This window comes from Heptranchias perlo, unplaced genomic scaffold (genome assembly GCF_035084215.1).
Source record: "Heptranchias perlo isolate sHepPer1 unplaced genomic scaffold, sHepPer1.hap1 HAP1_SCAFFOLD_60, whole genome shotgun sequence".
NCBI lineage: Eukaryota > Metazoa > Chordata > Chondrichthyes > Hexanchiformes > Hexanchidae > Heptranchias > Heptranchias perlo.
The window spans coordinates 3147833-3175383 of record NW_027139623.1 but is presented as its reverse complement, the minus strand read 5'-3'; the positions used below and the strand labels follow the sequence as shown (position 1 = coordinate 3175383).

Sequence of the window (27551 nt, the reverse complement as noted above, 5' to 3'; positions counted from 1 at the left end):
AGTGACCAAGAAATCTCCCGGAAAGAAACCAGCGGCCAAAAAAACAGCCGGCAAGAAATTAACGGCCAAGAAACCAGCGGTCAAGAAATCGACCACGAAAAAGGCGGCGAAATCACCAATTAAGAAGAAAGCGGCGGCGAAGAAGCCCAAGACCCCCAAGACAGTGAAGGCGAAGGCGAAGAAGGTGGAAAAACCGAGGGCCAAGCCCAAGCCGAAGTCAGCAAAGCCCAAGAAAGCAGCGGGCAAAAGGAAATAAAAAATCAAGTGCAACTTGTGACCATCTGAACCCAACGGCTCTTCTCAGAGCCACCCACGTCTCTCAGAAAAGAGCTGATCCCGGAATCAGATGATTCCTGTCCCGGGGCCGGGCTCAGATTTCAGATAGAAATCATTTCAAATAAACCCAGGGTCCTGGTGACTCGCTGATATTCGCTATCCCCGCCCGACCCCCACTGTCTGAAATAAAATAGAGAGAATGGGATGTCCGGGCCGGGCCTCACTGGAACTGGCGTGTGTTCGGCTCCAGTCCCAGTTCATTTTTTCTCACAGATTCAGGGCGAGAGTCCGTGACAGGGTAAAACTGGCGGAGATCCGCCGCTATCACAATTCAAACCCCAACACATGAGATTCTTCAAATCAACTGGAATAAAGTGTTTGTAAACTGCTGAACCCGTCTGGGAGGGGATGTGTGGGGAGATCGAATCGGGTCTGGGACTGAAATGGAAGAAGGCGGGTTGACTTGTTATCGAAGGGACTGTATTTAGGCAGGAATATTACTGACTGTTAATTGTAACGGGGTTTATTTAGAAGCTCCGGGTTTGTGGAAATCCTTGAATATGAAGCCCGAGTCTGTCAGGGTTTGTGCGGAGCGCTGTGTTTCGGTTCTATTATCGATAAACGGTTTGAAATTGGCGGGTGGAGAAAGCTGGAGGTGGAGCTGGAAGATCAGAGGCCGCTCTCCGCTCAGTCCGTCACTCTGACTGTTTCCTCCCCTCCCTGTTTAATATCTCACTCTGTCTCCTCCCCTCCCTGTTTAATATCTCACTCTGTCTCCCCCCCTCCCTCTCTCTCCCTGTGCCTGTTTCAGTCAGGTCGGGGCAGGCTGCATAAAAAAGGAACCAGCATCAGTTCTTTATTAATTCATCAGCAAATTAAGTGAAGAATCATAATGTCTGGCAGAGGTAAAGGAGGTCTCACAGAGAAAGCATTGACCTGGGAACGGGGAGAGGAAAGATCTAGGAGTGGGGAAGCAGTTTCTGATATTTAATTATTATGGGGAGATTCCCCAACACTCGGTACAGGGAGATCAGAAACAACGGCCGGGGTTCTCGGCCATCCCGAGAGAAGGAGCGGAATTCCCGGTTTCACGGTATAAATGAACAGGCGGGGATCCAGAGTCTTTCCCCAGACATTACATTCTCCGCTCAGAGTAAAATCCCTCTTCAATCTCTCTCCCGCTGTGTCCTTTCTGCTCGGTCTTTATTTCCTGCCCTCATTCAATTATCAGTTCGATGTGAAGTTTCTGTTTGAGGAGCGGTTCACCGGGCCGGAACTGGCGGGATTTTTGAAATTGAAGCTGGACTTTGTCCCGTTCCGGAAAGCAATGACCGGGGCTTTATTCCCGCCCGTTTACAGACAGATCAGAGAATGAACCGAAATGTGAAACAGCCTGAGATTTGAGCTGAGGAGAAGGAAATAATGGAGATTATAAAGAGAGAGATTCTTAAATTGCTGGAGGGAAATGAGATTTTCTTGAAACTGTTATTTGATGCTCTGAAATTGGCGGGCTTTTTGAAATTGAAGATTAATTTCAGCTCAGCCAATTGGGGCCTAAATCGTCCCGCCGTTTCGGTCTGACTGACAGAGCTCGGTTCAAACCTGCCAATCAAATTCCCGGGGCAGTCCCTCACTGACAGGGTGTGGGACGTCAGCCAATCACAGGCCATGGGCGGAGCCCATAGACTCCATAAAAGGCGGCCCCAGAGCTGACTCCGTATTAACAGTCTGTGTGTCTCAGGTTGTGTTCAGATCTGTTCAGAAAATGGCCAGGACCAAGCAGACAGCGCGTAAATCGACCGGCGGGAAAGCTCCTCGCAAACAGTTGGCTACTAAAGCGGCGAGGAAGAGCGCTCCAGCCACGGGCGGAGTGAAGAAACCTCATCGCTACAGACCCGGCACTGTGGCTCTGAGGGAGATCCGCCGCTACCAGAAATCCACCGAGCTGCTGATCCGCAAACTGCCCTTCCAGCGCCTGGTGCGAGAGATCGCTCAGGATTTCAAGACAGACCTGCGCTTCCAGAGCTCGGCCGTCATGGCCCTGCAGGAGGCCAGCGAGGCTTACCTGGTGGGGCTGTTTGAGGACACCAACCTGTGCGCCATCCACGCCAAGCGAGTCACCATCATGCCCAAAGACATCCAGCTGGCCCGCCGCATCCGCGGGGAACGCGCCTAAACCCGACCCGGCTTCAGCACCAAGTGCAACAAAGGCTCTTTTCAGAGCCACCAAATCGGCGATGGAAAGAGCTGTGATCTCCTTTGTTGAAATGGCAGGGCCGTGAGAAATTTGCTTAAACGGGAAATGTATAAAGGGGAGGGAGCAGATATCAGACGGACATGGACAGAATAAATACCTCACTCACATCCAAACACAAATTTCACACATTCTTTATTCAGTAATCGCTGACACTATAAACAACTGATCATTCAGCATCTGTTGTATACATCTGGGTAAAATAACAAACCCAGGCAGACTTGTCCGAGGATGGGACGGTAAATAATAACAAGCGTCCCTGGTATTTCTGCATCCCACCCACCCAGTTAACAATTCTGACGGTTCCGGTATTTTGTCTCATTCACCAGACAAACTGCAAATTTCAATCTATTGGAGGTTGGCGACATCTGCGGTCCGGAAGCGAGTACTGCAACAGACCGATATGGATCATTTGTGTTTAACAAGTTATTGTTAGTTTCGCGAATCGGAATCAAGTCCTTTGACAGACAGTAACCAGCCCTTTCATAAATACAGTGGGTGGCTCTGAAAAGAGCCTTTGGGTTATCAGATTAAATCTTGGTCGCTTTATTTGCTCTTGGAGCTCACAGTGCTGGTTTTCTTCGGCAGCAGTACGGCCTGGATATTCGGCAGCACCCCGCCCTGAGCGATGGTCACCCGTCCCAGCAGCTTGTTGAGCTCCTCGTCGTTGCGGATGGCCAGCTGCAGGTGTCTGGGGATGATGCGGGTCTTCTTGTTGTCCCGGGCCGCGTTGCCGGCCAGCTCGAGGATTTCAGCCGTCAGATACTCGAGCACAGCAGCCAGATAGACCGGGGCTCCGGCACCCACACGTTCAGCGTAGTTCCCCTTTCGCAGGTGCCTGTGAACACGGCCCACAGGGAACTGCAGTCCGGCCCGGGATGATCGAGACTTGGCCTTGGCCCGAGCTTTACCGCCGGTTTTTCCTCTTCCAGACATTTCCACAATCTCACAAACACTTTCACAAAGAATGAAGAATGATTTCCGTATTGACCCTTCTTATAGACTGAAAGGTCATCTGATTGGTTGTTCTTTAACACACCTCATTTGCCTATTTCATTAACCAATCAGATAGCTGGGAATCAGAAGAGGGCGGGATTTACCGGCCTCAACGGTCAGACCAGGAATTTGATGAATTTCAAAAAGCCCGCCAATTTCAGTGTAGTAAAGGACCGGATTTCGATCAATGTCGCCCTGAGCACAAGATTTTAAACCCGTTCTTTTTATCTTGTCTTATTCAGCGCTACCCGTCACCAATCGCTGGAGCTATTTTAAAATCTGCTTTAAATTATGGCTCATTCTTTCATCGCTTTCAAACTGTACCGTTCGGGACTAAATCCCCATTCACAGCATTCCGTGAAGGGACACGTTTCAATTTATTCTTTATAAAAGTGACACGTTATAGATTGGTCCCTTCTCACAGGGCCGGGAGTGTTTCTGTGAAAAGACGGACCCGGACGGAGCTCTCATTCTGACCCGATTCCGCTGTGTTTCTGCAAGGGGTGGGTTTGCTGTTGATGTGAGGATTTTCACATCAGCTCGTAAACATTCGGAGACTGGATTCTTACAGTTAAATGAAACACGAAGGGAGTGAGACAGAATTGTAACGCTTTAAGAGCGAAGCAAAGGGGAAGGAGCGGATCAGTTTATGGGTTAGGGATTTCAACGGGGCAGTTACAGTATCACTTCATAATAAGATTGGAATAATATTGCAGTATTAGAACAATCCTAAGTAAATATATAGGAAATGCAGCTCCTTCAGAGAGGTTGTGGGTGGCTCTTAAAAGAGCCGTTGTTTTTTTTCAGTACGTTGTGGAGTTTTACTTGGAGCTGGTGTACTTGGTCACCGCCTTTGTCCCAGCCATGGGGACCAAATTCGCACCCCAATACGCCAACATTTTCATGCACAAGTTCGAGCAGGACTTCTTCACTGCACAAGACCTCCAACCAACACTATACACCAGATACATCGACGACATTTTCTTTCTATGGACCCACGGCAAGGAATCACTAAAGAGACTACACGATAACATCAACAAGTTCCATCCCACCATCAAGCTCACCATGGACTACTCCTCAGAATCAGTTTCTTTCTTGGACACACGAATCTCCATCAAAGACGGGCACCTCAGCACCTCACTCTACCGCAAGCCCACGGACAACCTCACGATGCTCCACTTTTCCAGCTTCCACCCTAACCACGTCAAAGAGGCCATCCCCTATGGACAGGCCCTGCGAATACACAGGGTCTGCTCAGACGAGGAGGAACGCGATGGACACCTACAGACGCTGAAAGACGCCCTAGTAAGAACGGGATATGACGCTCGACTCATCGATCGACAGTTCCGACGGGCCACAGCAAAAAATCGCATAGACCTCCTCAGGAGACTAACACGGGACGCAACCAACAGAGTACCCTTTGTCGTCCAGTACTTCCCCGGAGCGGAGAAACTACGCCATGTTCTCCGCAGCCTTCAACATGTCATCAATGAGGACAAACACCTCGCTATGGCCATCCCCACACCTCCACTACTCGCCTTTAAACAGCCACCCAACCTCAAACAGACCATCGTTCGCAGCAAACTACCCAGCTTTCAAGAGAACAGCGTCCACGACGCCACACAACCCTGCCACGGTAACCTCTGCAAGACATGCCAGATCATCGACACAGATACCACCATCACACGAGATGACACCACCCACCAGGTGCATGGTTCATACTCCTGTGACTCGGCCAACGTTGTCTACCTCATACGTTGCAGGAAAGGATGCCCCAGAGCATGGTACATTGGCGAGACCATGCAGACGCTGCGACAACGGATGAACGGACACCGCGCAACAATCGCCAAACAGGAGGGTTCCCTCCCAGTCGGGGAACACTTCAGCAGTCATGGACATTCATCCACCGACCTTCGGGTAAGCGTACTCCAAGGCGGCCTTCGAGACACACGACAACGCAAAATCGTCGAGCAGAAATTGATAGCCAAGTTCCGCACCCATGAGGACGGCCTCAACCGGGATCTTGGGTTCATGTCACGCTACACGTTACCCCACCAGCGAACAAATGTTATCTGTTTTTAATATAATGGGTCATTTGCTGGCTCTCTCTGCCTTCCGGATGTTTCTGCCTCTCTCTGTGTTTTTTTTTCTCTGTTTTTTTTCCCTGTTTGTTTTTTTGTTGAATGTGTATTCGGGGGTTCTGCAGCTGACACCTCTCTGTCTGAACACGTTGATTGCCTTGGCAACGGGCAGTTGCAGGGGCAGTCTGTAAACACCATGTATTATTCAATTATGTATAAATGCGTAGGCTTCAAGGAGATCTTGAAACATTTACCTGAGGAAGGAGAAAATCTCCGAAAGCTTGTGAATTTAAAATAAAATTGCTGGACTATAACTTGGTGTTGTAAAATTGTTTACATTTGTCCCTTCCGACACGGCGTGCTTGGCCAGTTCCCCGGGCAGCAGCAGGCGCACGGCCGTCTGGATCTCCCGGGAGCTGATGGTGCGCCGTTTATTATAATGGGCCAGGCGGGAAGCCTCACTCGCGATGCGCTCGAAAATATCGTTCACAAAGGAGTTCATAATGCTCATGGCCTTGGAGGAGATGCCGGTGTCGGGGTGAACCTGCTTCATCACTTTGTAGACGTAGATGGAGTAACTCTCCTTCCTCGACTTTCTCCGCTTCTTGCCGCCCTTGGCTGGTGCTTTACTCAAGGTTTTCTTGGCGCCCTTCTTGGGAGCTGCTTTCTTGTCCTCAGGCATTTTCAAACTCAATTTCAGACCCAGAAATGACCCAAATCCGCTCCGAGCTCGGATTAAATAGGCAGCCCCACAGCCCTATGGTAATGAGGGATGGGGGAAGGCAATGATTGTGATTGGACGATTGGGCGTGATGACACATAACATTTACTTTCATTCTCTGATTGGTTTCATCAGATATCCAATCAGATTTTGTAGCTGCCACCAATCACAATCACGCTCACACTGCACATTGTCTGGTTTCAGCAATTTGTTCCAACTGTTGCAGTTCTGCATCCGGCCAGTAGAAGTCCCCAAACCTCAATATTTCTGCCATTTCGCTAACGTTACCTGTCATAAGAACATAAGAACATAAGAAATTGGAGCAGGAGTAGGCCAATCGGCCCCTCGAGCCTGCTCCGCCATTCAATAAGATCACGGCTGATCTGATCCCAACCACAAATCTAAAGAACACAAGAAGTCGGAGCAGGACCCGGCCACATAGCCCCTGGGCCCTCTCCGCCACCCACAGGGCATTGACCGATCCGAACTCAGCTTCATGTCCAATTTCCTGCCCGCTCCCCATAACCCCTAATTCCCTTTACTTCTTGGAAACTGTCTATTTCTGTTTTAAATTTATCTAATGATGTAGCTTCCACAGCTTCCTGGGGCAGCAAATTCCACAGACCTACTACCCTCTGAGTGAAGAAGTTTCTCCTCATCTCAGTTTTGAAAGAGCAGCCCCTTATTCTAAGATTATGCCCCCTAGTTCTAGTTTCACCCATCTTTGGGAACATCCTTACTGCATCCACCCGATCAAGACCCTTCACAATCTTATATGTTTCAATAAGATCGCCTCTCATTCTTCTGAACTCCAATGAGTAGAGTCCCAATCTACTCAACCTCTCCTCATATGTCCGCCCCCTCATCCCCGGGATTAACCGAGTGAACCTTCTTTGTACTGCCTCGAGAGCAAGTATGTCTTTTCTTAAGTATGGAGACCAAAACTGTATGCAATATTCCAGGTGCGGTCTCACCAATATCTTATATAACTGCAGCAATATGTCCTTGTTTTTATATTCTATCCCCCTAGCAATAAAAGCCAACATTCCGTTGGCTTTCTTGATCACCTGCTGCACCTGCATACCAACTTTTTGATTTTCTTGCACTAGGACCCCCAGATCCCTTTGTACTGCAGTACTTTCCAGTCTCTCGCCATTAAGAAAATAACTTGCTCTCTGATTTTTCCTGCCAAAGTGCATAACCTCACATTTTCCAATATTATATTGCATCTGCCAAATCTCCGCCCACTCACCCAGCCTATCTATATCCCCTTGCAGGTTTTTTATGTCCTCCTCACTCTCTACTTTCCCTCCCATCTTTGTATCATCTGCAAATTTTGATATGTTGCACTCGGTCCCCTCCTCCAAATCGTTAATATAGATTGTAAAGAGTTGGGGTCCCAGCACCGACCCCTGTGGAACACCACTGGTTACTGGTTGCCAGTCCGAAAATGAACCATTTATCCCAACTCTCTGCTTCCTGTTCGATAACCAATCCTCCACCCATGCCAGAATATTACCCCCAATCCCGTGATTTTTTATCTTAAGTAATAATCTTTTATGTGACACCTTGTCGAATGCCTTCTGGAAGTCTAAATACACTATGTCCACTGGTTCCCCTTTATCCACCCTATACGTTATATCCTCGAAGAACTCAAGCAAATTTGTCAGACATGACTTCCCCTTCATAAAGCCATACTGACTTTGTCCTATTAAATTATGCTTATCTAAATGTTCCGTTACTGTCTCCTTAGTCAATACAATTATATGAAAACTGCAAATGGAGCCGCTCATGATTGTTGGACCAGTCCTTTATGAGCACAGCTTTTAACTTTATTCCTGAGAGAGGTCTCATTAAGATAATGTGCTGGACTTTGAGATGTTTGTGATATATTCTCGTCATTATTTACATGGGAGACAAAGCTGCTGATGTAATATGTTTGTTCAGGTGACTGTAACTAATAGCAATGATCAGGGGTATAACCGTGTCAGTGGAGATTAATCCCCTGTATAAATTAAGCTCGTTGCAATGTATCAGCCCAGAGTGCCTTCTGGAGCTGCGGTTTTCAGATCAACAGAAGTCACCGCTTCTCACAGAAATGGAATATCCAGTATTGTTGCAGATCGAACGCATTTACTATCCTGTTCTTGCAGCCATTGGAGTTCCAGGTAAGCCGTCATCTCATCTGTGAATATTGCAAATCGGTGTTAACTGTGCTGCTGTATTTGGCTAATTATTCTTTCTCCCATTATGTTTTGCGCAGTCACCTCTTCTCTTATATCAGTTGAATGATGGAAGGTTTAAAGTCTCTGCTCTTTCAGTCTTGCAGGAGCTGCATTATATCTGTAATGAACATTGTATATCCAACCCTTGCACTTTTACTGGATTGTTCTCTGTACTGAATATATTGTTGAATAATGGTATGTCATTAAATTCAAAACGCTTGGTCTTGTAGGAGCTGCATTATATCTATTATAGGAACATAGGAACAGGAGTAGGCCATTCAGTCCCTCGTGCCTGCTCCGCCATTCGCTCAGATCATGGCTGATCTATGATCTAGCTCCATATACCTGCCTTTGGCCCATATCCCTTAATACCTTTGGTTGCCAAAAAGCTATCTATTTCACATTTAAATTTAGCAATTGAGCTAGTATCAATTGCCGTTTGCGGAAGAGAGTTCTAAATCTCTACCACCCTTTGTGTGTCGCAATGTTTTCTAATCTCGCTCCTGAAAGGTCTGGCTCTAATTTTTAGACTGTGCCCCCTACTCCGAGAAACCCCAACCAGCGGAAATAGTTTCTCTCTATCCACCCTATCCGTTCCCCATATTATCTTATAAACTTCGATCAGATCACCCCTTAACCTTCTAAACTCTAGAGAATACAACCCCAATTTGTGTAATCTCTCCTCGTAATTTAACCCTTGGAGTCCGGGTATCATTCCAGTAAACCTACGCTGCACTCCCTCCAAGGCCAATATGTCCTTCCGAAGGTGCGGTGCCCAGAATTGCTCACAGTACTCCAGGTGCGCTCTAACCAGGGTTCTGCATGATTTTATGATCTTTGCATATCCAACCCTGGCATTGTTACTGAATTATTCTGTGCACTGAATTTATTGTGGAGTAATGGTCGACGCTTCAAACGGTCGGACCTGTAGCAATTGCATTGTATCTATAGTGAACTTTGTTTATCCAACCCTGGCTTTGTTACTCGATTATTCTCTGCACTTGAATTATTGGAATCAGATGTCAGGGCTAAGAGCTGGTATCAGACCATCAGGAGCTGTTAACAGTTTCATGTTGTGGAACTAATCTGACCTGGAATTTTTTTCATCAATGTGTTTTCAGTGATTGATAATGAGACAGCTCACGGTCTCAGTGTTACAAGGAGGCAGCGCAATGTCCTCCCCCCACAATAACATGGTTCAGTTTAACTGGGATTTCAATGTATTTATTAGTTATCACTCTTATGAAATATTATTTCATTGTGTGTGTATCTGAAGAAGCTCCAGAGTTCTGGTTACTGAACTGAGTTTGCTGCTGATTCTTTCACATCTCATTCTCTGCTTCACTGTCGATGAATTCACTGTAAAATGCAATGTTTTGAGGTTATTTTGTATCAGTTTGCACTTTATCTGTTGGAATCATGAGCCCTTCTATTTATCTGTAGATTTTTTGCAGCAGCGGTGATGTTGGCGTTTTGTTAATTGAACAATGCCGCCATCTAACGCTGTACTTTGTAATTCAGGAGAAGGAATTTCAATTATTGTGAGGTGTGTCTGGAAGAGGCATTCGATTCTCTTTATTCCTTACATTGTAGATGAAGTGAACAGTGTAGGTGAACAGGTGGAGACTTGAATGATCTGTAGAAACATTAAACTGTTCACAGAGGCTTCACCATTGAACAAACTGACATTAAGAATAGGATCGTTGGAACACGGGGCTGGTGAAGAGAAAGCAGGCGCAGGATGTTAGGATTTACTCGGGTGTGAAAAGCGACATTGAGAAAGAGAGTAGAGAGAGTGCGGAGAGACAGAGAGGAACGATCGAGAACGCGACTGAGAAGGAAAACGAGAAGGGAGGTGGAGAAGGGACGGGAGAGAAAGAGACAGAGAAAGTCACACAAACAAAGAGAATGAGATGTGGAGAGAGGGGGAACGGCAGCGTTGAGAATAATTCATCGGAATGAACTGCTGAAACTTCCAGTATAATTATGAAGATGAAATGTGAATTGAAAGTGTTATCAGGATGTTGTCAGATTGTGAGAGTTTTATTGTACTCTCTCCGGGTGTGTTTATCGCTATCAGGTCCTCAGTCTGTTTATGTGAATGTTCCTTTTACTTGTTTACTGATTGAATATATAAACATAATTGAAATGTATTTAAATAATAAAATCAGTGATTTCTTGATCGCATTGATTTATTAGGATACTATACTCTGGAAGCTATATGTCAACTTAGTTCAATAAAGAACGAGGCTAACTTAAAGAATACATTCGAGTTTAATTGCAATTGAATGTGAAAAGTAAATTTATTGAAACATTATGTAACCAACGAGCTGTTCCCTGACACCAATAACCACGGACGTTAAAAGTTGAATTTGTAAATTGCTTTGTGTTACTGAGACCTGTAGACTTGATTTCCCCTAACATTCTGTTGCAGTCTCTCCCTGTGAATCCCCGCCTCTCCTCCCACTCTCATCTAATCTGTTGCTTCTGTTTATCCTCTTTCCCAAACCAACTGCTCCTGACTCCCCTCCCCTCCGACGTGTCAATTTTCTTTGTCTCCCTCCCAATTTCAATCACTGGCTCCGCCTCCAGCTGCCTTTTCCATGCGTATTCGAAGTTTCAAACTCACCGACTCGGATCTCGGTCTTTCCCGTTTTGAGCTGGCCCCTGTCAGCTCTCTCAACCCAGAGCAACAAATCAGCAGCACCTCCCCCTGTCCCCTTACCTTCCCGACCCTCGCTCACTTTCCCGTCCATCAGGAGCCCAAATCTGGATTTCACCCGTTGGATTCCCACTCAGTAAAACACCTCCCACTTTCCCACCGGCACTGCCCCCTCACTCGGCTCCTCCAGTGGATCCGATGCTCACTTTGTTAACTTTCTGTATCAATTTCCCAATTCCTTATTGATCATTGTATTTAAAAACATTTCTCTGTCCGAAAGCGCTGCCCAGGTCAGTAAATCAGTTCCCACCGTTTGATGCAGCAACAAAGCTGGAAATTTCACCCTGATCCTCTCAAACTGCTGCTTTGTCTCCAGGTCTGAACAGTAATTTCTCTGCTTCTGTTTCTCTCTCTTACAGTTAACTTGGTGGCGATTGTGATCCTGTCCCGAGGGAAGTGCGGACTCTCCAAATGTATCACTCGCTACCTGGTGGGAATGGCGGCGGCCGATCTCCTGGTCGTTATCACTGATGTCATAATGTGGCGCATTGCTGATATTTATTTCCCAGTTTCATTCTTGACCATTACCCCCGTGTGTCGTTTCATTTTCTTCCTGATTCTAACAGCCACGGCGGCCTCTGTCTGGTTCACAGTGGTTTTCACCTTTGATCGATTTGTGGCCATTTGTTGTCAGAAGCTGAAAACAAAATATTGCACCGAGAAAACAGCGGCTGTTGTTATCGGGGTGGTGAGTGCGCTGAGCTGTTTACTAAGCATTCCCTGGTACTTTGCAGTAGACCCGGAATATATAATGGACAATGTACCCCGGGGTTGTGTCTTCAAACCTACATTTTTCACTTCACCCACATTTGCTGCGTTTGACTTGTTTAATCTTGCATTAATGCCTTGTCTCCCATTCATTCTGATTTTACTGTTCAATGTTCTCACCGCCAGGCACGTTTTAGCGGCCAATAGAGTCCGCAGGGGACTCCGGGGCCGCAGCAATGGAGAGAATCACAATGATCCAGAGATGGAGAACCGAAGGAAATCCATTATTTTACTCTTCTGTATATCAGGCAGTTTTATATTGTTATGGAGCGCAGAAGTTTTTTATTTTATCTCTCTGCGTATAACAGACGCCCAGTTCTATACGGTCAGTGACATTGAGTCAGCCGGATTCATGCTTCAACTTCTCAGTTCCTGCACCAACACGTGTATTTATGCTGTGACCCAGACTAAATTCAGAGAGGAGCTGAAGAACGGGGTGAAATACCCACTGAATCTAATTGTTACATTAGTTAAATCATAGAAACGTCTGAAGTCTTTCCATCCGAAATTAAATAAAAAGTTAATTAGAGTCAATTAGAGTTTCACGTTTGGCGGTGGCCTAAGACGGGCGGTAGCGGATCGGGCGCCCGTTATTCACCGCGCTTGATTTTACTATCTATTGACATCAATGAGTTCACTAAAGTAACTGATATCAATCGAATACTTGAAATAAATTTGGAAAAAAGCAGACAGGAATTATATTTTACCCGACAAGATGTGATTCTAACATGAAATTATTTGCTGTTATTAGTCTGGAAATAATATGATTTCAATATTAAATGTTTAATCCTGAAATGAATAAAATCAAATCCTCCTTTTCGATTGATGATTATTTCCCATCATACAGCCTGCCCGGTGGGATGGACTGAGGGTGAGCTGTCAGGGTCAGACAGCGTCCTGTTCATTGGGACATTTGTTTTGACCAGAACAGAATAATAATGGACCAACACCCGGACCGTTACTAACTGGTAAAATATTAATGTAATTTCAAACTCCAGTGGGGAGTTCCGGAGATCGTTTCCTCTCTGAGCTGCTGGGCAGCAATGTTTACTCACTGCAGGGAGTTTAATGGGACATGAGGCTGGGCCTGGTTACACAGATCAATAAGGAAACCTCCTGATACATTTCTGAGACGATCAGGGGCCGGGAGATTTCTCACGGCCTCAGCAGGCCAAGGGAAAGCTCTCCGGCTCATCCTTACTCCAAAAAATATAAGTTAAAAATAAACTTCTCAGTGTTCTGGATCACTCAATGCCCATCGATAGGGCGGCTCCTCCTCCCATTCGTCACCAAATTTAAATACTGTCCCAGATACGTCATAATACTCTGATTTACATATTACACGTGGTCTGACCCGGAAACAGGTGGGTGTTGCTCCGGCCGCTCTTCTCAGGACCCGACCCACGGTGGTGGAGGCAGGAACTCCAACGTTAAAGGGGCGGTAAGTGACCTGACACCATTTACTCGCCTCTACCACCCCATTTCCGCCAGGCGGGGATAGTTAAAATCGGCCACACTTTTCCTGACCTCCGCCCTAATATCAATCTTCGAAGCCCACAAGTTGGTCCATTGTCTCAAACTGCACCGGTTCACAACACGTGGAGGGAAATTTTCACCATCGCTGGGGGCTGAACTGGTCGAGCGGATCCCCCCCCCTCCCCCCCCCCCCCCGCTGAAAGAACCGGCCCGATTTTAATTTCTGCTCCGTCAGTTTACCGCCCAAGCAGTGAAGGTGAAATTACCCCCTCCGTCTCTGACCCCAAGCTTCTGCAGGTGTGTGAAAGACATCAGACAGTGTTCGCCAAACACTGACATGAATGTGGGCGAAAATATCGGTGTATTCAGGTAAAAGGTGATAACCCCCCTCCACGGAGACTGCTCTCGGACCTGACGGTATCCACCCCATCGTATTAAAGGAAACAGTTGGGGAAATTAGAGATGCATTAGTTATAATTTCCCAAAGCTCTCTGGACTCAGGAATTGTGCCTTTGGATATAAATGTTGAAAATGTCACTCCGTTATTTAAAAAAGGAGGGAGGGAGAAAGCAGGACAATACAGACCTGTCATTTTAACGTCGGTTGTGGGGAACTTACTGAAATCTATCATGAGACACAAATTGAGCTGGTCAAAGAGAGTCAACTTGGATTTGTGAAGGGTAGGTCATGTCTGACTAATTTAGCTGAATTTGTTGAGGAAACCAACAAGGTGGACAGGGGAGTGTCTATGGATGTTGTCTATGTGGACTTCCAGAAGGCATTTGATAAGGTTCAGCACAAGAGATTAATAGAATAAATAAAATGCACACAATTGAAAGTGACCTTGTGACATGGGTTGTAATTGATTGGGAGGTCGGAGAAGAGAGTAGGGATAAAGGGAAAGTTCTTTGATTGGTGGGATATGACAAGTGGTGTTCCCAGGGATCTGCACTGGGGCCTCAGCTTTTCACCATATTTATCAATAAATTGGATGAAGGAATAGAGAGTTGTAGATCCAAGTTTCCAGATGACACAAAGTTATGAGGCACAGTAAGTGATGCAGATGGGAGCAGGAAGTTACAAAGGGACTGTTTAAGTGAATGGACAAACTGCGGCAGATGGAGTTCAATGTGGGGAAGAGTGAGATCATTCAATTTGGATGCAAAAAGGAAACATTGGAGTATTTTCTTAAAGTGAGAGATTGGGAACGGTGGAGGAGCAAAGAGATTTGGGTGTCCTTGTACACAAATCACCAAAGTCTAGTGCACAGATACAAAAAGCAATCACAGATTAATGGCCTTTATCTCCAGGGCTGGAATACAAAGGGAAGGAAGTGATGCTTCAATTCTACAGAGTCTTGGTCAGAGCCCCTCTGGAGTACTGATCCTCACCAAGGATATATTGGCCTTGGAGGGGGGACAGTGCAGATTCACCAGAATGATACTCGGGCTGGATAAACTTGGTTTGCATTCACTTGAGTTTAGAAGTTTGAAGGGTGATCTGATCCAGGGATTTAAAATTATAAAGGGGCTCGATAGGGTAGAAATAGAAACTATTTTCTCCAGTGGGGGAATCCAGAACAAGAGGACATAACCTTAAATTTAGAGCTAGGGCGTCTAGGATTGAAATTAGGAATCTCTTTTTCACACAAGTGTATTGGAAACCTGCTCAGGCTGATTGAAGTGGACCCTGTGATATAATACAATTTTCTGTCCTGTCAGACTTGGACATCTTGTAGATCCATCTTTTGAAAAGGTGAAGGAACTCAGGATTCCACACACTTCATCATAAGTCCTCAAATTAGAAAGAGTGCAGAAAAGATTTACTAGGATGCTACCGGGACTTGATGGTTTGACTTATAGGGAGAGGTTGGATAGACTGAGACTGTTTTCCCTGGAGAGTAGGAGGTTTAGGGGTGATCTTACAGAAGTCTATAAAATAATGAGGGGCATAGATAAGGTAGATAGTCAAAATCTATTCCCAAAGGTAGGGGAGTCTATAACGAGGGCGCATAGATTTAAGGTGAGAGGGGAGAGATAAAAAAGGGTCCAGAGGGGCAATTTTTTCACTCAAAGGGTGGTGAGTGTCTGGAACGAGCTGCCAGAGGCAGTAGTAGAGGCGGGTACAAATTTGTCTTTTAAAAAGCATTTGGACAGTTACATGGGTAAGATGGGTATAGAGGGATATGGGCCAAGTGCAGGCATCTGGGACTAGCTTAGTGGTATAAACTGGGCGACATGGACATGTTGGGCCGAAGGGCCTGTTTCCATGTTGCAAACTTCTATGATTCTTATAATCAAGATATGAAGGACGAGAAACACTTTGTTTGAAAGAAAGCTGATTCATTTGACACTTGTACAGAATACTAAACTCCAGCCCAGTTAAAGGGATTATTAACATCAAAAACAAACCCCAACTGTCAGAATGAACACGGTTCAGTCCTGGATGTGATTAACAGCAGGAATAACAGCAGAATCCAACTCCTGGAATCACATGTGATCCCGCTGGTGACTCAGCAGGTGGGATGATCGAGTGAAACTCTTCCCACACACGGAGCAGGTGAACGGCCTCTCCCCAGTGTGGACCCGTTGGTGTGTCAGCAGATCACTTTTACTTTTAAAGCTTTTCTCACAGACAGAACATTTAAAAAGTCTCTTATCAGTGTGAACAAGTTAATGTTCAATGAGGTGGGATGACTGAGTGAATCCGCTCCCACACACGGAGCAGGTGATCGGCGTCTCCCCAGTGTGAGTGCGTTGGTGTGTCAGCAGATCACTTTTTCTTTTAAAGCTCTTCTCACAGACAGAACATTTAAAAAGTCTCTTATCAGTGTGAACAAGTTGATGTTCAATGAGGTGGGATGACTGAGTGAATCCACTCCCACACACGGAGCAGGTGAACGGCCTCTCTCCAGTGTGTCTGCGTCGATGAGTTTCCAGCCGGGATGAGTAACTGAATCCCCTCCCACAGTCCCCACATTTCCACGGTTTCTCCATGGTGCGGGTGTCCTTCTCTCTCTCCACGTTGGAGATCAGTAGAAGTCTCGTCTGCACAGAGAACACGTGTCTCGTTTCTCCCCACTGTGAATGGTGTGATGTTTTTTTTCAGGCTGTGTAACTGGTGAAAGCTCTTCCCACAGTCAGTGCACTGGAACACTCTCAATCGGGTGTGTGTGTCTCGCTGCTATTCCAGTCACAGTGATGTTTGAAATCTTTTCCCACAGATAGAACAGAACAACATTTGTCCGACATTTTAAGGCCGATAATCTTCAGGTGCTGGTGAATGGAGTCAGATCTTGACGTGATGTTTGGTTTGAGTTTCTCGTCTGCAAATCCGCCCCTTCTAATACCCTGTAAAAGGAGATAACAAAAGTCCTCACTGTGAATACAGGATAGAAATTCAGAACAGGCAATTCTAGTTTCAATAGAACATTCTTCCCGCTCATTCCCCCAAACTGTAAATCCCCGTCCCACACACTCACCCTCCTCCCTCTGCTGAAACCCAAACCCATCGCACCACCTCCAACATTTTTCCTTCTATTTAAGTTTTCTCTCTCTCCTGAAGATCCCGACTGTGACTGGGTTCAGTTCTACACTCAGTGGTTCCCCTCCCTCTCCTCCCCTGAAGGTGCTGACTCTGACTGGGTTCAGTTCTACACTCACTGGTTCCCCTCCCTCTCCTCCCCTGAAGTTGCTGACTCTGGTTGGATTCAGTTCTACACTCACTGATTCCCCTCTCCTCTCCTGAATATGCTGACTCTGGCTGTGTGTATATGCTCTGCCCCTCATTTCCACACAATGTCCCTCCCCATAGCTGCCTGTATGCCGTCCATCTGTGATATCTCCCAATTTTGGCGACAGACTCTCCCTGACCAGTCACCATTTCTCCTTCATTTAAAGATTTTCCTTGACCTATCACAATTTCTCCTTCATTTTCAGACACTCCCTGATCAAACACAATTTCTCCTACATTTATAGACGCTCCCTGACACTTCAGCATTTCTCCTTCATTTGCAAACTCTCCCTGACCCGTCAGCATGTCCCTTCATTAATAGACACTCCCTGACCCATCACTTTTTGTCCTTCAGATATCGACACGACCTGACCTGTCAACAATTCTCCTGCATTTACAGACACTCCCTGACCAATCACCGTTCCTCCTTCATTTACCGACTCTCCCTGACAGTCACCATTTCGCCTTCATTTACAGACACTCCCGGACCAATCACCGTTCCTCCTTCATTTACAGACACCCCCTGACCAATCACCATTCCTCCTTCATTTACAGACACCCCCTGACCAATCACCATTTCGCCTTCATTTACAGACACCCCCTGACCAATCACCATTTCTCCTTCATTTACAGACACCCCCTGACCAATCACCATTCCTCCTTCATTTACAGACACCCCCTGACCAATCACCATTCCTGCTTCATTTACAGACACTCCCGGACCAATCACCATTCCTGCTTCATTTACAGACACTCCAGGACCAATCACCATTCCTCCTTCATTTACAGACACCCCCTGACCAGTCACCATTTCGCCTTCATTTACAAGCACTCCCGGACCAATCACCATTCCTTCTTCATTTACAGACACCCCCTGACCAATCACCATTCCTCCTTCATTTACAGACACCCCCTGACCAGTCACCATTTCTCCTTCATTTACAGACACCCCCTGACCAGTCACCATTTCTCCTTCATTTACAGACACCCCCTGACCAGTCACCATTTCGCCTTCATTTACAGACACTCCCGGACCAATTACCATTCCTCCTTCATTTACAGACTCTCCCTGACCAGTCACCATTTCGCCTTCATTTACAGACACTCCCTGACCAATCACCATTCCTCCTTCATTTACAGACTCTCCCTGACCAGTCACCATTTCGCCTTCATTTACAACACTCCCTGACCAATCATCATTCCTCCTTCATTTACAGACACCCCCTGACCAGTCACCATTTCGCCTTCATTTACAGACACCCCCTGACCAATCACAATTCCTCCTTCATTTACAGAAACCCCCTGACCAGTCACCATTTCGCCTTCATTTTCAGACATTCTCTGATCAAACACAATTTCTCCTACATTTATAGACGCTCTCTGACCCTTCAGCATTTCTCCTTCATTTACAAACTCTCCCTGACCCGTCAGCATTTCCCTTCATTAATAGACGCTCCCTGACCCATCACTGTTTCTCCTTCAGATATGGACACGACCTGACCTGTCAACAATTCTCCTTCATTTACAGACACTCCCGGACCAGTCAACATTCCTCCTCCATTTACAGACACCCCCTGACCAGTCACGATTTCTCCATCATTTACAGACTCTGCCTCCTGTCACCATTTCTCCCTCCTTTATGGACACTCCGTAACCCGTCACCATTTCGCCTTCATTTTTAGACACTCCCTGACCTGTCACCATGTCTTCTCCCATTTATAATACTCCCTTACCAGAAACCATTTCACCTTCATTCATGGACAATCCCTGACCTGTCACCATTTCTCTTTCATTTATAGATATTCCCTGACCCTTCACCGTTTTTCCTTCATGTATAGACACTCCCTTACCAGACACCATGTTTCCTTCATTTACAGACACTCACGAACCAAACAATTTTTCCTGGCACTTTACATGATTGTGGGGTTTATTCTGTATCTGTCAGTCTCTGATACTGTACAAAAGTTTGGTGTTTATTCAGTATTTTTCAGTCTCTGGTACTGTGTATGAGTGTGGGGTTTATTCTGTGCCTGTCTGTCTCTGGTACTGTGTGTGAGTGTGGGGTTTATTCTGTATCTGTCAGTCTCTGGTACTGTGTGTGAGTGTCGGTTTTATTCTGTATCTGTCTGTCTCTGGTGCTGTGTGTGAGTGCAGCTTTCATTCTGTATCTGTCTGTCTCTGGTACTGTGTGTGAGTGTGGGGTTTATTCTGTATTTATCAGTCTCTGGTACTGTATATGAGTGTGGGGTTTATTCTGTCTATGTCTGTCTCTGGTACTGTGTGTCAGTGTGGGATTTATTCTGCATCCATCTATCTCCGATACTGTCGATGTGTTTGTTGTTTATTTTGTATTTATCTGTCTCTGGTACAGTATATGAGGTTGGGCTTTATTCTGTATCTGTCAGTCTCTGGTACTGTGTGTGAGTATAAGATTCATTCTGTATAAGTCAGTCTCTGATACTGTACATGAGTGTGAGGTTTATTCTGTATCTGTCAGTCTCTGGAACTGTGTGTCAGTGTGGGGTTTATTCTGTAATTGTGTGTCTCTGATACTGTAGATGTGTTTGGGGTTTATTCTGTATCTGTCTGTCTCTGATACTGTGAATCCCAAATTCACACATTCCGTATCTGTCAGTCTCTGGTACTGTATATGAGTGTGGGGTTTATTCTGTATCTGTCAGTCTCTGGTGCTGCATATGAGTGGGGGGTATATACTGTATCTGTCTGTCTCTGGTGCTGCATATGAGTGTGGGGTTTATTCTCTATCTGTCAGTCTCTGGTGCTGCATATGAGTGGGGGGTATATACTGTATCTGTCAGTCTCTGGTGCTGTGTGTGAGTGTGGGGTTTATTCTCCATCTGTCAGTCTCTGGTGCTGCATATGAGTGTGGGGTTTATTCTGTATCTGTCAGTCTCTGGTACTGTGTGTGAGTGTGGGATTCATTCTGTGCCTATCAGTCTCTGGTGCTGTGTGTGAGTGTGGGGTTTATTCTGTTTCTGTCAGTCTCAGATACTGTACATGAGTGTGGGGTTTATTCTGCATCTGTCAGTCTCTGGTACTGTGTGAGTGTGGGATTCATTCTGTGCCTGTCAGTCTGTGGTACTGTACCTGTGTGGGGTTTATTCTGTGTCTGTCAGTCTCACTGTACATGAGTTTGGAGTTTTTCAGTATCTGTCTGTCTCTGATACTGGAAATGAGTGTGTTTTTTGTTCTGTGTCTCTCTGTCTCTGGTACTGTTTGAATGTGGGGTCTATTCAGTATATGTCAGTCTCTGTTACTGTGTATGAATTTGGGATTCATTCTGTATCTGTCTGTCTCTGTCAGTCTCTGGTGCTGTATGTGAATGTGGGGTTTATTCAGTACATGTCAGTCTCTGGTACCTTGTGTGAATTTGGGATTCATTCTGTATCTGTCAGTCTCTGGTACTGTATGTGAATTTGGGATTCATTCTGTATCTGTCTGTCTCTGGTACTGCAAATGAGTGTGGGGTTTATTCTTTATTTGAATGTTTCTGGTACTGTATATGAATGAGGGTTATTCTGTATCTGTCAGTCTCTGGTACTGTGTGTGATTGTGGGATTCATTCTGTGCCTGTCAGTCTGTGGTACTGTACGTGTGTGAGGTTTATTCTGTATCGGTCTGTAACGGGTACTGTATGCGAATGTCAGGTTTATTCTGCTTCTGTCTGTCTCTGGTGCTGTATATAAGTGTGGGGTTTATTCTGTACCTGTCTGTATCTGGTACTGTACATGAGTATGGGGTTTATTCTGTATCTGTCTGTCTCTGGTACTGTATGTGAGTGTGGGATTCATTCTGTTTCTGTCTGTCTCTGGTGCTGCATGCAAATGTGGGGTTTATTCTGTATCTGTCAGTCTCTGATACTGTATATGAGTTTAGGATACATTCTGTATCTGTCAGTCTCAGCTAATTTATCTCAGTCTGGGTTTCATTCTATAATTCAGTCTATGAGACAATGTGCAAGTCTGGATTCATTCTGTATTCTTATTTCGGTTTATATTATTATATATGAAACTATATCTTTAATACTTTAAAGGATATATAGTTTTTTATCAAGTGTTTAATTTGTAAATATTGATACACTTTTGGATTTTCTTTAATCAAACAATGTGTGTGAGTTTTGGAGTAGTATTACATCTTCATCTCTGAACTCTGTTGTGAATGATAATGTACCTTTCAATCTGTCCATGGTGAAATTATTTAACTGGTATATAATGTGTAGCTCAGTCTATAATAATGGAATTAATTCTGTATCTCAGTCTGACACTGTGAGATTTTTGGACTGGAATGTAATATATAGCTCAGCCTGCACTAATAGAATTGATAATGTATCTATCAGTCTGTTACTGTATGAGATTTTTGGACTGGTGTGTAACATGTAGCTCAGTACATGCTAATGGAATTGATGTTGTATCTTTGAGTCTGATAAGGTCTGACAGTGTTGGACTGCTATATAATGTTTGGCTCAGTCTGCACTAATGAAATTGATACATTATCTTTCAATCTGACACTAAGATTTTTGGACTGGCATGTTATGTGTAACTCAGTCTGCAGTGATTTGACTTAGTGATTCATTCTGATTCTGTCAGCCTGTGGTACTTTGTGTGAGTGTGGGATTCATTCTATATATGTCAGTCCCTTGTACTGTATCTGAATGAGGTTCATTCTGTTCCTGTCAGTCTCTGGCACCGTGTGTGAATTTGGGATTAATTCCATATCTGTCAGTGTCTGGTGCTGTATGTGAGTGAGACATTCATTCCATTTCCATCAATCTCTGATACTGTATATGAGTGATATATATACTGTATCTGTCAGTCTGTGCTACAGTGTGTGAGTGTGGGATTCGTTCTGTATCTGTCAGTCAGTGGTACATTGTATGAGTGAGGGATTCATTCTGTATGTCAGTCTCTGGCACTGGATCTGAGTATGAGATTCATTCTTTATCTGTATCTAATTTGTATCTCAGTTTACAGCATGGCGTTCAAACCTGTATCTTTAATACCTAAATGTATAAATAATTTTTCCCAGTGTTTAAGTGGTAGATAATTATATACTTTAAAATGTGAGGCTGTTGGTTATAATCAGAGAATCACTGCACTTTTTGGCTACTATTAAATCTGCATCAATGTGAACACAATTGTGATTTAGTGTATCTTCCAAACTGATATGGTGACATTTTTGAACTTATATACAATGTGCAGCTCAGTCTGCATCAATGGAATACTGTATATTTCAGTCTGAATCTGCATTGGTCTTTTGTATTGGTAATTAATATGTAGCTCAGTCTGCACTAATGGAATTGGTACTGTATCTTTCAATCTGACACTGAGATTTGTGGACTGGTCCCTAATTTGTAACTCAGCCTGCACTAATGTAGATGACTGTGAGATTCATTTTGTATCTCTCAGTCCGTGATACTGTGTGGGATTCATTGTGTATCTTGTCAGTAGTGTGTTTGAGTTTGCGATTCATTCGATATATGCAGTCTCTGATGCTGTGTGAGTGTGGGATTCATACTTTATCTGCCAGTTTCTGGTACATTATGTGAGTGTGGGATTCATTCTCTGTCAACTGTGGTACCATACATGAGGATGGGATTTATTCTGTATCTGTCTGTAATTATTCTCTCAGATTACATTACGGTGTTCAATACTGTAGCTTTAATATCTTCATGTTTAAATAGTTTTTCTCATTTTATTGATAAATATGGATAAACGTTAGGATTTCGTGCTGGAGGTTTTTAATCAGATAATTTGTGTGCTTTTTGGACTACTATTAAATCAATTTTTTTGTGTACTATTGTGAATGATAATATATATTTCAAACTGATAGTGATTTTTGAATTGGTGTATAATGTGTAGCTCAGTCTGTTCTATTGTAATCGATACTGTGTCTTTCAGTCTAATATTGTATGAGATTTTTGGACTGGTATGTAATGTGTATCTCAGTGTGCACTAATAGAATTGGTACTGTATCTTTACATCTCATACTATGAGTGTATTATAAACTGGTTTCTAATTTGTTTCTCAGGTTGCACTGTCACAGCATTTCTCAGTCTGATACTCTACATGAGTTCTGGACATGTCTGCAGTTTGTACCTCATGATACATTAATCGAATGGATACTGCATGTATTAAACTCACATGTGTGAGTTGTGGGGTGGTATTCAATTGGAATCTCAGGCTACATTATTGGGATTCATTCTGTGCCTTTCAATCGGGTACCATGTGTAATTTCTATCTGGTATTTAATGTTGCCCTATTGTGAGATTGACACAGTGCCTTTCAATCTGAGAGTGTGATTTTGACTGGGATTTTTGTATTTCCCTGTCAGCGGGACTGAGTTTGGGGGAAATGGAACAGTATCTACTTCACCTGCTCTGTTTAATGGTTGGATTGAAAATGTGTCTCTGGAATTTAAGATCACTGTGGGACTGACTACTTCTGCTCTCTGAGACTGTGGAACTGATGACCTGTCTGTGTCTCTGTGCTCTGTGAGTGATAATGTACTTACTGTGTGTGAGAAGGAGCTGGCTGCACTGTTTCCAGTGCCTCGGGTGGAGGAAACATCACATTTATTCTGGATCCTTCTCGGATTTGCCTGTAGAAAGAAAATTATCTCTTGTTACTCAGGAACAGGTGAGGTAGAAAATACAAAAGTGATCAGTTTAATATCTCTGTTAATGATCATTTTGAATATCCACAAATGAAAACCAGTGATACAAACAGTGTCAATGTCTGACTCCACTGCAGTACTGCAGCACTCAGCTTCTGCACACCCGGTGTGTTGGACGATTTTATAACAATTTAGTGACATCCAGCCATAACCCAACCCCTGCACTGATCCGTGAATGGGACCACCCGATGGGGCAGGGACCTTTGTACCGGTCAGGTTTCTCAACTCCTCTCCCATGGGACTAGCCGTTCACCCGAAACCAAACAACCGCTGTTTAAAATGTGTCCTTCACACTTCTCACCTGATGCCTGGTATAGATACTGTTTGTGTAACTCCTCACATCCTGACTGTTCACTGTCCAGTGACAGGGTGAGACTGGAACTGAACCAGGACCATTCACCACTGATTTGGGGAGAGAAAGCAGCAATGATTTTAAATAGCAGGTTCTTCCCATTCTGTCTCCCTTCCCCTGGACACACCCTGTACACACACAGCCCGAGAATGACCTCTCCCTTCCCCCGCTCACTCCATGTTCCGGGACCAGTTCCTGATCCACTCCGCCTCTTACAAACAGCCCCCGGACTCCCCCTGACCTTCCCCCGGACTCAATGCCGATCTCTGAGCCCATCTGCGGACACGGTCCCGAAGCGATGAGCTGCTGTAACGAGGCTGCTCTTTGCTCCCTTCCCCCGGGGGCCGTGATCTCTCCATTCCCGGCTGTTTTAAACCATCTTCTTCCGCTCACTGAGGGAATGGCGCCCACAGGCCGAGCTGGGGGAGGGCAGCGCGCATGCGCTCTTCTGTTCCCCATGAATCAGCGCTGGGGGCGGGGCTGAGTCACGCATGCGCAGATATCTGGTTTAATTCCCAATACAAAAATCGATGGAAACTTTCCCCAATTGGAATTTTTCCGAGTCTGAGCAAAGGAAGTGGGTCTGGGGGAAAGGTCAGAGGGAATGGGGTCCACAGGCAGTGCAGGAACAGGCACCAGAATGGGAAATAGATGGGATTCCACCAGTGCCAAACGCTGGAATCCAGACTGACTTTACAATCTCCAACTATTAAACGAGATGTTTCCATCCCTGCTGTTTCTCTCGGTATCTTTTGATGGTAAAGAGTCTTTCAGTGATAAAGTGGGCGGCTGTGAAATGAGCCAATTGGTTCTGTTCATTCTTGGCCCCTTTACTGAAACAGTGACGTGTGACTCCGAAACTGGAGGCCGGATTCCTCGAACCAATCCTGGAGAAACATGGGAGGAAAGTGGGAGTCGGTGTATTTGCTGGGACCGTGTAGGATTAATATCTGACTGCAACAGTCCCAGTTTATTTCAATCGGAGTGAAACTCTCGGTCACTGAGTGAAATACAGAAGGGCCCGGAGCTGCAAAATTGCAGATGGTACAACATGCAAGAGAGGGTTAAATGCTTGACACTGTCCCTGAGAGTGGGATTAATAATGTGTCTGTCTCTGAAATAATATCAGTGAGAGATGAGACTGCATCTTCTGTCACTCCAGCTTGGAATGGCAATTGGAATGGAGAATTTTCCAATTTGTTACTGGGTGAAAACGGGACATTGCAGGTCAGTTTCTCTCTCTCTTTTGTACAACATATGAAGGTGGAATACTGCAGCTGAGCGTGATACAGAGACATTGATGGGAAGCGTATGGCTGATACTCTGCCTGTCTGTATCTCTCTAGCGCTGTACACGAAGGTGGGATACTGTTTGCTGAGTGTGAAACGGACACACTGAGAGGAAGTGTGAGAATGATACTTTGTCTGTGTGCCTGTCTCTGTCTGTCTCTTTATCTGTCCGTCTGTATTTCTCTATCTCTAGCGCTGTACATGAAAGCGGGATAGTGTTATGAACACCCTGTTGGAAGGTAAAGACTGATTCTGTGTCTGTGAACAGACCTCCGGTGCTGTTGGTGAGACGGTCACTGTCCCTTCTATTATGTATGAGCCGGTCTGACGGTGCATTTATCAGTCTCCAGTCCAGTAAGGAAAGGTGGAGAGAAACAGCCTGTAACTGTCTGAAACTGTACTGCCTATGAAGGTTGAATTTATTCAGTAACTGGCCGTCTCTGGGTGTTGAGAATGGGACGGATCGGACACCAGTTACTTTTGTCTGTCAGTCAGTTTAGGAGGAGGGAAAGAAAGACAGAGAGACTGGAGGAGCCCAGAGCGGATAATTTGTATTATCGTCTCAACCAAACATATTGCTGAGTGTGAATAATATAATCCTGTAAAACCAGATATGGATAATCAGATCCACAGCTGTGATTGGCTCCTGTCCCTGAATCTGGGGATCAGACACTGTGAGGAGCGCCGGCCTCAGAGTGTTTAACAATTACTGAGCTGGGAAACGACAACTAACCCCCGAGAATCTGCAGCACAGGCCGAGCGGGGAGGAAAGCCTGTCCCGGGAATTGTCAATCTGGCGAACAGTTTGTCCTGTGAATGTGAAGATGTGAACATTGTGTCAGAGAGAGTGTGTTAAAGGGGCGGGCGGGTTAGATTAATGTCACTGTGTTTGTGTGGCCGGTCTCATCGCCGGATTTCCAAGTCTATTTTGAGTAAAATTAAAAAAAATCCCTGTCAAAGGAACGTTCTCCTCCCCTGCCGAGCTCCCAAGTGGAAATTTAAGGTAAAGTTTGAATTCAATTCAAGATTTCAGCCGAAAAACGGAGATCATGTCAGCGATCGGGTGAGAGAGCGCGATCAGTGCAGCAATGAAACGGGTTTAAATCGAAACTGGTGCTTTTAATTCCGGTGAAAGTTTTTCGACAGCAAACATACCGGTGTTACTGATGGGGAGGGGCTAGTCTGCGACTCTGGAGTGCCCGATTTGAATTGGAATCGGGGAGTTCAAGAGGAGAGAGAAACACAGAGAGGCTGGAGGGGCCGGGAGCTGACAGCAGGATGTCTCCGCCCCGTCCGCTCTGTGCCTTTCAGTTGCTCTGTGCCGCCGCCTCTCGTTTCATTTCTGACCCAGCTCTGACTGTCAGAGAGATTTTCGACAGAGTCCCGGACATGACAGACACTGCAGCCGCCGAAACGGCACCTCCTGCCGCCGCCGCTCCACCCAAGGCTCCCAAGAAGAAGAAGGCGGTTCCCCGACCCAAGTTGGGCGAACAGATCCTCAAGATTGTGGGGGATTGCAAGGATCGCAAGGGGATATCCCTGGCTGCGATAAAGTAGGTTCTGGCTACCAAAGGCCTGGATGTGGAGAAGCTCCGGTCCCAGATCATATTAAGTATCAAGAGAAATGTGGAAAAAGGCTCCCTGGTGCAGATCAAGGGCACGGGCGCCTCGGGCTCCTTCAGAGTCGCTAAGAAGGAAACCCAGGCAAAAATGGAAAAGAAGGTGAAGAAACAAGTGACGAAGAAATCTCCCGGAAAGAAACCAGCGGCCAAAAAAACAGCGTTCAAGAAATTAACGGCCAAGAAACCAGCGGTCAAGAAATCGACCACGAAAAAGGCGGCGAAATCACCAATTAAGAAGAAAGCGGCGGCTAAGAAGCCCAAGACCCCCAAGACAGTGAAGGCGAAGGCGAAGAAGGTGGAAAAACCGAGGGCCAAGCCCAAGCCGAAGTCAGCAAAGCTTAAGA

At 45.4% G+C, this 27551-nt stretch overlaps 1 long non-coding RNA gene across 1 annotated transcript; it reads right to left on the bottom strand.

The window, feature by feature from the left end:
* Positions 1-15840: 15840 nt before the first annotated feature.
* LOC137316814 (uncharacterized) lies at positions 15841-24492 on the bottom strand. Its single transcript, XR_010961607.1, has 3 exons — positions 24246-24492; positions 23783-23869; positions 15841-16869 (listed from the first exon to the last, which is right to left on the bottom strand). It is a non-coding gene; the product is annotated as an uncharacterized lncRNA (long non-coding RNA).
* Positions 24493-27551: the final 3059 nt, after the last annotated feature.